Source organism: Octodon degus, unplaced genomic scaffold (assembly GCF_000260255.1).
Source record: "Octodon degus isolate 3935 unplaced genomic scaffold, OctDeg1.0 scaffold00082, whole genome shotgun sequence".
NCBI classification, from domain to species: domain Eukaryota; kingdom Metazoa; phylum Chordata; class Mammalia; order Rodentia; family Octodontidae; genus Octodon; species Octodon degus.
This window is the reverse complement of record NW_004524658.1, coordinates 996,814-1,003,271: the sequence shown is the minus strand read 5'-3', so window position 1 is coordinate 1,003,271 and position 6,458 is coordinate 996,814.

The window sequence follows — 6,458 nt, the reverse complement described above, 5'->3', positions numbered from 1 at the left end:
GTGCTCCCTTCCACTCATCCTAGGCTGACCCAGATCGACATCTGCAAGATAGGTTCAGCTGCAGAGGCCTGTGTTCCTGGTGCTCAGTAGGTGGGTCATGACCATGACATGCCATGACACTAGCATTGGCTGTGTGTGTGGCTGGCTTCACAAAGTTTTTAAGGCTCATGATAGTACTTTAGAAGGTAATGTGGGCTCAAGAAAACCCTTTGTAAGTACTAAAACCATTAAGCTGCTCCTAGCAGATGGGCAGCACACCTATGGAGTAAAATCAACCAAAGACAGAGGCCCAGTGCTAAATGGTCTGCAAGTTTTGTTTGGTATAATTGATGTTGTTTATACAGGGAAATCAAAGTTATAATTCTATCAAACCAAACCATTGCTTAAACCACACGGATTCTTATATTGCACAATTAATCATTCATTTTTGCTAAAAATTTTAAAATTGTTAAAAGAAATAATGGGTTAGAAAATAAAAATTAAAGGAAAAACATTTTAATGGCTTTTCAAATGCAAATGTGGGTGGCCTCCAGGTAGAGCAGCTACCAGGGTGAAAGATCACTGCCCCACATATTTTAAAAGACTACTTAAAATTCTTTTAATTTCTAATAAGTTTGATGCTTGTTTTACTGTCCTAAATTAAACATGGCATTAAAATAGGGCTTTGATATTTTACAAACAAATATAAAGGCTTAAAATAATGTGTAAAAAGCCATGGGGTTTAAACAGTCACTTGATTTGACATTCATTTAAATAATAAAAGGCCTAATCATGGCCTCCAAAGGCCACTGTTGGATCAAAATTCTGTTAAAGCAAAAGAGAGTCAATCCTGACATCTTCACTTGTCAATATATACTATTAAATTTTTATACTTTTACAGCAACAGAAAGACAAACCAGGTAGGAGAAAAAAGGCTAAAAAAGGTCCTTTGGAGAGCTCTCCATACTGAACAATGAAAAGGGACTCAGTCCACAACTAACCTGGGGCAAAGGGTATGCTTGTGTTTTTCCAGAGAATGCTGACTGACCTATTTGGGTACCTGAGCGTACTGTCCGGCTGTACCATGGAGCCAGATCTAAACAAGAAGTTAACAGCGACCAGGCTACATCCACCCTGGGGCCTATTCAAGAAACTGACTAAATGGAAATCTAAGGTCTACATAGGTGACAAAAAGCATAAAAATACAAAATATGCATATTAATTATAGATGAAATATTTCCTTCCAAGTTTTTCTAATAAGAGATCTCTAATAATCGACAAATAACAAAATCTGACTAGTCTACTTATAAAATTTCTAAAGCTTGTAATATAGTTACTATAATTTAATTTGGCCAAATATTTGAGTGCATTCTTGATTTTTTTAAGGGGTTTATGTGTCTATGTGTTTGTGTGTCTTTCAATGAACAGCTGTTCCTTTTCTTTTTTGATGATCTATTATTAATACTTTTATCAATAGTACTCTGTCTTTTCAATAGGCTGATGACTTTCATTAAACAACAATTGGATGCCATTAAAATGCAACCTATACATGTCCATTATCACAGGCTTGAGATGGCTGAAAGGGAAAACTGTGCTGGAATACAACCAGCTTATGATGATGAAGGTCCGGAGACCTCTTAGTTCTCCCACCCTTGGTGAGATGGTCAGGCTAGCCAGAGACGGGTAATGAGGGGCATACCCGAGACACCACTCGCCACCTAAGACAGGAACAGGACCTTCTGCTGTCCTAGTCTCCTATGACGGCCAAGGTTTGAGGCGGGTCTGTGGAGAGGACACCTCGAACTAAGACAGGCACTGCCCCTTCAAGGGAATTAGCCATCAAAGAAGCCATATTTTATATACATATATGAAAGAAAAGGGGGATCTGTGGGAGGCCATTAATTGGTAGCTGTTTTCTTAAGTTTCTATTCCCCTGCTGAGTTAAGTTTATGGTCTTTCTCACCTTGCCCATTCCCCATGAATCATGTGCTATGCCCCAGGGGTTGCACCTTCCCCCATTGCCTAGATACCTGCTGACCCCAAGAGCCAAGACTTCTTCATTCCTACACCCCCTATATATACCCAGCACCTCCCCTGAATAAAAGGGACTTGATCAGAATCCTGTCTTGTCCCCATTCTTCGTGTCGCCTGTCCTTTGTCCCCTCTTCAATTCCCCGCTCCTCCCCCAGGTGACCTTCATTGACTGACCTGCTGGTTCGGGACAGCTTTCCCCATTTCTGCCTTCCCAGAACACCCTGGCCCAGTGAAGGACACCTTATGACTCACTTTCCCCCATTCCCACATGCTCATTGCTCTGTAAAGTCCTGTCTCCTCAGCCACCACTGCTGCTAGGTCTGCTGAGCAGCCCAGCACATGCTAGTTGCTGTCAATAAACTATTCCTTTCATGAGTGTGGCCTTGTGTGGGTTCGAGGGCGCCTTTTCTCTGACAGTTTTCCTGTCAATCAATAAGTATGAAAACTGCAAGTGTAATATCCCAAGTTCGATTCCCAATATAAAAACCAAAACAAAACACATACACACCAAAACAAAACATGTACACGCATGAACTCACCCACCCCACACACAAAGCGACAGAGACAGAGACAGAGAATGGAACAGAGAAAGATAGATACATAGAGAGTCTTATTGCATCAGAACAAAATACTTCTGAGCAGTAGAAAAAAAATAACAATTATTTTTGTGACTAACAACCAAGATGCTATAGTTTTCCATTTCTTTTGTATTAGGAAAATGAGGCTTGGCATAAATAATTGTGCTTATGGTAACCCACCATAGTGGTGCAAAGGTGAATTCCTAAGCCTTCTAAAATCACTGTCCATACCACGTAGCATAATCACTGGCTTACATCAAATCTCCCTCTGGAGGGAAATATATGATTTTAATTCATCAAGCTAAAACTTGTAACTGAATATAAAACTCTTAAGACAAACTTAAACATGAAATCTTCCAAGAAATCATTGGAAGGATGATCACCTATACAGGGGTGATTACTATGAATGCAAGGCATAAATTCCGTATAAAAAAATTCATGCAAAATAACAACAAAACATGTCCTATCTCCTCCTGTTGTATTTATATATTATCTTCTTTCTTTAGTTCACAATACTGTTAAGTAGTCAACCACTATGATTTTTTCCTCTTATCCTGTCTGTTATGCTTGTACTTGTCATGCCTGAATATAAAATAGCTGAAGAATGGATACTACTGTAGTGAGAAAATTAATTATTGAGGATGTACCAGCATTTAAAAAGACACTTCACCCAAATAGGTCACTCATAATTTAAATTCATGTAATCTTTTGATCCTCATGTATTGAAATGTTTATATATGACTACTGGTTCTCAAAGTTTTTCAAATCATTTCTCAGATGAAAAAAATTGCAATAGAGAGACAGCCAGATAGCTCAGCAGATTAAGGTGGCTGCTCAGGCAGACACAGGGACCAGGGTTGGATCCCTGGCCTGCTGTGCCAGCCCCGCTCCCAGAGCTTGCTGAGATGGCCACTGGGAAAGGGTGTGGTGGCCTACACCTGTAATTCCTGTGCTTGGAAAACTGAAAACAGGAGGAACACCAGGAGTCCAATCTGTGCAGTGAGACCCTGTACACCCTGTACTAACTACATAAAAATTACAATAGAGACAAAGAAGTTCTGTAGATCATCTGACCCTAGCTCATTACTCTAGGTAGCAAAAATGATGAACCTAAAACTTTAGGAGATCTAGCGCTTTGATTTATTAAAATAGAATTTTATATATTCATATTTTTTTGTTCAGTATAGCAGGCACTATTAAGCCATTATATGTAGTGCTTTGTTCACACATATTTTAAATTTATTTTTCATCTCTTAGGGATGCAGTTCAACATATGTTGGTTTCACCATTAAATAATAAATTCCCAAACACTTTGTATTTCCTTTTATCCAAGTCATTCAGTCTTATTACCATTCCTGAAATCTTAAAAATCCCTTGGACTATTTATCATCTATGCAAACTGATTCAATGGATCATCAAGCATTGTTGAGTATGCATAACCTCCTTGACCCAATGGTGCATGAAAGACATTTAGCAACAAATATCATTTCATGACCTACACTTTGGGCAGCTCAGGAACTTTTAATTCTTCCATCACAGCAAAATTTTAAAGTATCTATAGTCTTTCTCAATCTCTACAAACTTTTTCTCTCCAAACTGTCTTCTGTTTCTCTGTTTCACTGTCTCTGTCCTCTCTCTCTCTCTTTCTCTCTGTCTCTGTCTCTGTCTGTCTCTCTCCCTCCCTCTCCTATCTTTCTCTCTCTCTGTCTCTTTCTGTCTCTGTCTCTCTTTCTCTTTCTCCCTCTCCTCTTTCTCTCTCTGTCTGTTCCTTTCTGTCTGTCTTTCTGTCTGTCTCTGTCTGTCTCTGTCTCTGTCTCTGTCTCTGTTTCTCTCTGTCTTTCTGTCTCTCTTCCTCCCTCTCCTCTTTCTCTCTCTCTGTCTCTCTCAGTCTCTCTCTACCTCTCTGTCTCTCTCTCCCTCACCCTCCTCTCTTTCTCTCTCTCTCTGTCACTCTCTGTCTGTCTGTCTGTCTGTCTGTCTGTCTGTCTGTCTTTCTGTCTGTCTCTTTCTCTCCAAACAGATGACCTCAAATCTGTAATCTCAAGTAGCTAGTATTACAGGTGTGCATATAGAGGATAGCTCCATAAATAGTCCAGTTCTTAAGTGTTAGTAAAAGAATTTTGTAATAGAAAATTTTTGTCAATAATAATGAATATTTTTTTTTAACCAAATACTATTTGGTATGTTATTTTTAAAGAAATTTTAATATGTTATTGAACAAAAATTGTCTAAACTCAAATAAAAAGACATCTTTTTTAATTTTTAGGTAAAGACAGTTGGACTTCTACAAGCGCCTATACACATCTAATTTTCTCCTGTTAAAACCTGACATAAATGTATATTTAGTTTAAAGTATATTTTAATTTTATTGCATTTTTTAATTATTTTAAATATAACTACAGGGTTGGAGAGATAGGTCAGCAGCCTAGATGCCTGCTTGGCAAGCTCAAGGACCTGGGTTTGGACCTCGGTACCACAAGCCCTGCTGGCCCTGGAACCCTGGGTGCGCCCTTACCGACCCTGAAATCCTGTGTGGTGCATCACACCTGTAATCCCAGCACTGGGGAGGCCAGGATAGGAGGATCACTATGAGTTTGAGCTGTGGACTGAGACCCTGTTTCCCATAAATAAATAAATAAATTAATTAATTAATTAAAAAATCTAAATATAACTAGAGTTCTAGTGTGGTTATAATTATGATGTCATTCTCCTAAGTTTCCTAGTGTCCAGATTCTAAGAAATATAACACATACATGGAACTGATGCTCCCATAACCTTGCCATAGAGACTAATATTGATTTACAATAATGAGGACAAGAATGACTTGACTAAATTCTTTCACTAAAACCAAATGATAAATTTCCCTTTTCTTTTAATTTTAACATGGCACTACAGATGTTTATGCATTTTTATATCAGAACATTTTCATTTGTTATGTTGAATTAGTTTTTTGAGTGGATTATCATTATGTTTTAGAGCTTCAAATGGAAACAAACCTTTGGAGTTTCATTGCTTCCTGGAAGGACTACGTGGCATACTCAGTTAGAGCAATGAATGAGATACAGAACAGTCAGGTAGCTAGATATTCAAAGATGTATAACTTGGAGCAAAAGTAAAAAACACATACACAGAAATCATATTTTATAAGAACACATGGATGTAAAAGCCTATAAATGTCCAAAGAGATATCATTCATGGTGCCTGGAAAATAAGAGTAGAGAATCAAGAAGAATTATAATGAGCCTGAAAATAAAACAAAAACTCATTTTGTCCAGTTTAACATATCAAAAACTGAGATGCAATTAGCACAGATCTCTGTACCTGACATCAAGAAATATATATATGTAAATATATATGTAAATGTATTATATATATATATATATATATATATATCCCCAACTTTATAAAATGTAACTCCTTGCTGCAGTGCTGCAGTTAATTTGCTGTGTTACACATCATGTAATCTATGGGGATGGTGACAACTATACTTTTTTTCCATATTTTTATTGAGAAACAAATAGCAATGAGACAGTTTCAAACCAAATTGGTAGGACAGTTTCAATAATCAACACATTGCATATATTCTTCCTAGTGGTTAATTGCTGTACATGATGCGGACATGATATTCTATTTACAAATACTATTAGATCAAATCAGTCTATCCATTGAATTAAGAGAATGTAGCTGTATATGTATATTAACCATTTTGAATACACAAATACAAAATGGTCAATCATCTGTATCCCTTTTTTTTTGTTTAGTTCTGTCATTTAAATATTATAGGTGTGTTAACTCAGCAAAATATTCTAAAAGAGTCCAGTAGTCCATAATAGTATTGGGTCTTCCACTTCACTGGCAATGTCAGAA